The following is a 7,355-nucleotide window of genomic DNA, read 5'->3' as shown; positions in this document are numbered from 1 at the left end:
AAAATATTTATAGCAGCTCTCTTTGTGTTAGCAAAGAATTGGAAATCAAGGGGATGCCCATCAATTGGGGAATGGCTGAACAAGTTGTAGTATATGAATGTAATGGAATACAATTTTGTTGTAAGAAACGATGAGCAGGCAGGATTTCAGAGAAATCTGGAAGGACTTAAGTGGACTGACGCTGAGTGAAGTGAGCAGAACCAGATGAACATCGTACACAGTAACAGCCACATTATGTGATGATCAACTGTGATAGAGTTGACTCTTCTCAGCAGTGCAATGATCCAAGACAATGCCAAAGAACTCATGATGGAAAATGTTCTCCACATCCAGAGAAAAGAACTGTGGGTTCTGAATGCAGATTGAACCATACTGTTTCTATTTTTTTTTTTGAGGTTTTCCCCTTGTGCTCTGATTCTTCTTTCACAACATGACTAATGCAGAAATATGTTTAATATGATTGTACATATATAAGCTATATCAGATTGTGTTCTGTCTTAGGGAGGGGGAAGAGAGGGAGGGAGGAAGAAAAATTTGGAACTAAAAATTATATGAAAACAAATGTTTAAAACTATCTTTATGTGGAACTGGAAAATAATAAAATACTTTTATGATTAAAAAAAGAAAAGAGGGCCTCAGGCAGAAGTTAGCCCAGAGTTCACCAATGTGGTGACATTTTTGGACCTGGCATTCTGGAACTGTCTTTTGTATTTTTTTTATATCCCCAACACTTAGCACAGTACCTGGCACATAGTAGGTGCTTAAGAAATGTTTATTTATTATTATTTATTGATATTAACAATTGATGTTATTGATTTTTTTTTGCAGGGCAATGAGGGTTAAGTGACTTGCCCAGGGTCACACAGTTAGTAAGTGTCAAGTGTCTGAGGCTGGATTTGAACTCAGGTGCTCCTGAATCCATGGCCGATGCTTTATCCACTGCACCACCTAGCTGCCTTTAACATTGATTTTTTTCTTTTTTTTTTTCCAGGGCAATTGGGATTAAGTGACTTGCCCAGGGTCACACAGCTAGTAAGTGTCAAGTGTCTGAGGTCAGATTTGAACTCAGGTGCTCCTGAATCCAGGGCCGGTGCTTTATCCACTGCTCCACCTAGCTGCCCCCTTAACATTGATTTTTAAAACTCTGTATTCCAAATTCTCTTCTTCCCTCCTTCTCAAAAAATTCAATATAAGTTATACATATGTAGTCTTGCAAAACTTTTCCACATTAGTCAGGTTGTGAAAGAAAACAGACAAAAAAACTTTAGAAAAAGAAACTAACAAAAACATTATGCTTCAATCTGTATTCAGATACTATCAGTTCTTTCTCTGTAGATGGATTGAATTTTTCTTAAGTCCTTCAGAGATGGATCATTGTATTGCTGAATAAGGATGAATTTTTTCAGTCTAAAAACTAATTCATAACAGCTGCAGTACTTGCTAGCTATGTGACCCTGGGCAAGTCACTTAATCCTGTTTGTCTCAGTTTATTCATATGTAAAATGAAGTAGAGAAAGAAATGTCAAACCATTCCAGTATCTCTGTCAAGAAAATTCCAAAAGAGTCAGACAAGATCCAAATGACTCCTCGTCCTCCTCCTCATCCTCCTCCTTGTCTTCCTCCTTGTCCTATTCTTCCTCCTCCTCTTCCTCCTCCCCCTCATAATCATCAACAATAACAGCAGCAGCAACGAGAATTCTTGATGAAGAAACAATCCTGTACCAGCACAGATCTACAGCTATTCTATAATCCATGGTCTTAGATAATTGACTGGACGACCACTGAGTAGTCAAATGACTTATCCAGGGATACACAGTCAGTAGGTGTCGGACTAGAACCCAAGACGACAAGAGCAGCTCTATACCCATTCTGTCACACTGCCTCTGTATCATTTCTTTCAATGCAGCATTTGGCAATCATTTTCTTCTTTGTTGTCTTAATAGCAAGGTCTAGTTTTTTCATATAAAAGCAAAATTAAGCAGAAAAATGATGTAGCTAAAAATCATATTTGGAGAACCCCAGTCATATAGCTTATAACCCAAAAACATCATGACAGCTACTTGCTTTGCAGGCATGTTACCTAGAAGGAAATAACAGCTTTAATTTCTTTTCCTCTAGATTTAGTGTTTCCTCTGTGGAGCTGATAATTATAAGAAGAAAAAGCAAAAGCCTTGAGTCAGTCCTAGATAGCTCGTTTCCCATCACAGACTCAAAAACTGTTCTCTAGGGACATGGCTGTTTCCATATAATGAACTTTGTGGTACAAACCCTTTCCCCACAGCATTGCACCAGAACCCCCTGATGCAAGGCCACTAACTGTTCTGGGCTCCCAGCTCAACCACTGTGTGAATTGAGGGGCTGAAATCATCTTGCCTTGCAAAACAGGAAAGACTAGGATGTCCAAACACATTCCTCCAAGAACAGTAAATACAATCTTTGCCAACAAAAATTCTGCCCAGGTCCAGAAAGATCTCTCAGGACTCCAACCCTTGCTCACATACCATCAGGAGAAGATGGTCAGCTCATGGGGTTCTAAATGTTGGAGAAGGTGAAGTTTGCTTTTCCATCCAGCCTGTGCCCCTTCCAGCACTATTCTTCTTATAATTGGGACCCCTACCTCTGCTGCTGATCCTTGCCTTCTCCTCCTGCCCCCACGTACTTGCCCTGGATCTCATTCTTACAGGATCCTCTTCTTAGTCACCTATTCCTTTGGAAATAACTGTGAAATTAATTCATAATAAGATATGAATGACTTATGAGGTTTCTTTCTTTTTTCTTTTTTTTCTTTTAATTTTTCCCAGAGGCTTTTGAACTTAATCTGTGGGCATCTCTAACCCAAAGGAAAGAGCTTTAATGGAAGAATGTTAGGCACCAAGATGAGCCAGTAGAGAATATAATTAAGGAGTAAGAGGTTTTCCATGTCCCTTATCTCACACCATTTAAGCAGCTATATAAGCTTATAAATTATAAACTTATAAATTGTTATTACCTATAAATTGTTGTTCTTCGGTTGTTTTAGTCGTGTCTCATTCTTTGTGACCCCCATTTGGTGTTCTCTTGGCAGAGGTACTGGAGTGCTGTGCCCTTTCTTTCTCCAGCTCATTTTATAGATGAAGAAACTGAGACCTGGATAGGTGAAATGATGGGCAGGATTTGAATGCAGCTCATCTGACTCCAGAGGTCTTTCTATGTCCACTGCACCAAAGATTCCCTTTCTAGAGCCTGGTGATGAGCAGAGGTGCCTAGAAAAGCACCAATGACACTCACTCCAGAAGTATCATTGGCTGGCTCAGCAGCCAATCTGAGTCATGCCCAGTGCTAATGGGCTGTTTTACCATTATTGGTCAGCCCTCCCAATGTTGATTGATGGTTTGGTCAGCAGGTGACAGAAACAATGTAGAACAGCAGATGAATCGCCCTCCTCTGGAGTGGAAAGGAGGAACTTTTAGCTGAGACCTCAGTGCCATAGGCTTAATATGTCTTTTTTCTTTTTCTTGATTACATGTAAAAATACTTTTAAACATTCTTTTTTAAAAAATAATGTTTATTTTCCCCATTACATGTGAAAACAATTTTAATATATTTTTTTTAAGTTTTGAGTTCCAAATTCTCTCCCTCCATCCCTCCTCTCTCCCACCTTGAGAAGGCAAGCAACTTGATATTGGTTATACATATGAAGCTATACAAAACATTTCCAAATAAGCCATATTGCAAAAGAAAACACAGATGAAAAAAAAAAACAATCAAACAAACCAAACCAAGAAAAAATTTAAAAGTTTTTAAAAAGTAAGTTCTGATCTTCATTCAGACTCCATCAATTCTTTCTCTGGAGGTGGATGGCATTTTCCATCATAATTGCTTTTGAATTGTCCTGGATCATTGCTAAGTCATTAACAGTTCATCATAGCACAAGATCATTGTTACTGTGTACAATATTATCCTGGTTCTGCTCACTTCACGTTGCATCAATTCATGTAAGTCTTTTCAGGTTTTTCTGAAATGATCCTGCTCAGCATTTCTTACAACACAATAGTATTCCATCATAATCATTTACTACAACTTGTTTAGCCATTCTCCAATTGATGGACAATCCCTTTAATTCTCAATTCTTTTCCACCACAAAAAAAGCCACTATAAATATGGTGTACATGTAGATCCTTTCCCTTTTTATTTGATCTCTTTGGAATACAGACCTAGTACCAGTATTATTGTGTCAATGGATATGGATGGTTTTATAGCCCTTTGGGCATAGTTCCAAATTGTTATCCAGAACAGTTGGATTAGTTTACAACTTCATTAACAGTGCATTAAAGTGCCTATTTTTCCACACACCCTCCAAAAGTTATTATTATCCTTTTATGTCATATTAGCCAATCTGATAGGTGAAAGGTGGTACCTCAGAGTTGTTTTAATTTGTATTTTTCTAGTCAATAGTGATTTAGGACATTTTTCATATGACTATAGATAACTTTGATCTGAAAACTGCTTGTTCATGTCCTTTGAACATTTACCAATTTGAGAATGACTCATGTTCTTATAAATTAACTCAATTATCTACATAGTTGAGAAATGAAACCCTTTTTTTAAAGAGAAACTGGTTATAAATGTTTTTCCAGTTTTTTGCTTTCCTTCTAATCTTGGCTGCACTGATTTTGTCTGTGCAACCTCTTTTTAATTTGATGTAATCAGACTTGTGCATTTTATATCCCATAATTCTTTCTATCTCTTGTTTGGTTATATATTCTTCCCTTATCCATAGATCTGACAAGTAAAATTTTGCTATGATATCAATATTTATGTCTAAACCATGTACCCATTTTGACCTGATCTTGGTATGTAGTGTGAGATATTGGTCTATACCTAGTTTTGGCCAAACTGTTTTTCAGTTTTCCCAGAAAATTTTTGTCAAATTCTTGTTCTAAAAACTTGAACCTTTGGGTTTATCAAACACTAAATTACTGTGGTCATTTACTACTGTGTAGTGTCCCTAATCTATTCCAGTGGTCCACCACTCCATTTCTTATCCAGTACCAGATTGTTTTAATGATTACCACTTTGTAATACAGTTTGATCTCTGTTACTACTAGGCCACCTTTGTTCCATTGATTTCCTTGATATTCTTGACATTTTCTTTTTCCAGATGAATTGCTTATTATATTTTTTAGCTCTATAAAATAATTTTTGTTAGTTTGATTGGTTTGGCAAATGAATAAGTAAATTAATTTAGGTAAAATTATCATTTTTATTCTATTGGCTTACCCTAACCATGAGAAATTTTTATTTCTCCAGTTGTTTAGATCTGACTTTATTTGTGTGAAGTCTTTTGTAATTGCTTTCATATAGTTCCTGGGTTTGTATTGTCAGGTAGACTCCCAAGTATTTTATATTGTCTGCAGTTATTTTAAATGGAATTTCTCTTTCTATCTCTTACTTCTTGATTTTGTTGGTAATAATAGAAATGCTCATGATTTATGTGGATTTGTTTTATATCCTGCCACTTTGCTGAAGGTATTAATTATTTTAACTAGTGTTTTAGTTGATTCTCTAGGATTCTTTAAGTATATTATAATATAATCTGAAGAGAGTGAGTTTTATTTTTTTGTTGCATATTTTAATTCTTTTATTTTTTTCTTCTCTTATTGCTGCATCTGGCATTTCTAACACAATATCAAATAAGGGGCATCCTTGTTTTATCCTTGATTTCATTGGGAAGGTTTCTAGCTTATTCCCAAGATCATACACCTAAAGCTGGAAGGAATCCCAAAAGTCATCCAATCCAATGGCTGGAGTCCTTTGCCATTTTCTTCTCCAGTTCATTTTACAGATGAGGAAACTGAGGCATATGGGGTTAAGTGACTTGCCCAGGGTCACACATCTAGTAAGGGTCTGAGGCCAAATTTGAACTCAGGAAGATGAGCCTTCTTGGCTCCAGGTCCAGTGCTCTGTGTGCTATGGTACCATCTAGCTGCCCCACCCATCTTGCCCTTCTAGGAGCAGTCAAAGGCCCTTTGCATCAGAAGCATGTGGCTTGCTCAAGACGTTTTTCTGATGCCATCACTATGTACACTTGTGAGCATGCACAAGCATTGTCTTGGGTCTGTTTGCTTTGTGAAAAAAAGGGAGCCTTTCAATTGGCCATTGAGTAGGCACTGAGAATGCTTACAGATGTACTAACCAGCCAGGATGTTTCTTCTTTTCTCCCTGTGACTGAGGTAAAACAAACTGACAACTTCCGAGGAAGGAAGGAAGCCTCCAGCTTTCATCTAACCACTCGAGCCTACACAGGAATGTGATCACAGATCTCTCACCTGATTTTTAGGTTCCAGAGCAGTGGAGAAAGCTATGGCCTCGTAAACCTTGAAAGGTTGAGGGCGTGAATGGGTTTCCTAACAGACAAAATTCCCAGCACAGCCCATGCTCATCCAATAGTTATGCCAAATTCAGAAGTGAACTTATTAGACAAACATTCATAGGAGGTCCTTTGAGTTGGAGCCCACTCTGCCCAAAAAGTAAATGAACAACGAGACATGAAGGAGAGTGTGACCCTGGGTATTGGGGGTGGGGATGTCTATACTTCTGATCATGCTATATTTTCTTAGTAAGCGTCTCTTTGTGACAGCAGGGGGAAAACCCACTCCAAAACTAAGAAGCCCATGGCAGAAGGAGGCATATGCTTATGTGTAACTCGAGAGCAGAGGTCCTAAGAGTGAACTTTCCCAGATTCATCAGTGGTAGCAACCAGGATGCTGACAGATTTCCTGAGCATCGTGGTGGAGAAAGACTGCCCATTCAGGCTGAGGGAGCAGTTCATGGACAATGTTTATTGTGTGGAGGAAGAGATCGTGAATTCCCCATGGAGAATGATCCCTAGAATTTAGCCAAGGGAAAGAAATGTCCTGGGCAGCACCTCACAAATGATACCAAATTTACAAGTTTCCAGGTTTGAAGCTTTCATGATGGTATCTTTTGGAGAGGGAAAGGGGTTCCCGGAAGCAGCATGCTTCTTGGAGAAGGAAGAACATGCCCCACGTTGTTCCTACTCAAAGAGCAAAGCAAATGACTTCCTTGGACAATCCAGTCTTCAGGGGATGGAATGATGTAAGATAGTGAGTAGTTAGTGATAGATACACCCCCAAAAAGCATCAATAAAATATTTTTCAATGCACAGAAGAAACAAAAATGGGAGCAGAAGGAAACACAAAAGAGGGATTTATTTACTACCTTGTTAAATTTTATAGATAGACTTCTTTAAAAAACAAAAAGTATCACGACAGAAACACATTCTTTCTTTTTCTTCATCTATTAAAAGGTTTGTGTTTGTTGAATGATTGCTAAATTCAAAAGAAATGCTTTCA

This window comes from Dromiciops gliroides, chromosome 4, assembly GCF_019393635.1.
Source record: "Dromiciops gliroides isolate mDroGli1 chromosome 4, mDroGli1.pri, whole genome shotgun sequence".
Lineage (NCBI taxonomy): Eukaryota > Metazoa > Chordata > Mammalia > Microbiotheria > Microbiotheriidae > Dromiciops > Dromiciops gliroides.
This window is presented reverse-complemented; position numbering follows the sequence as displayed.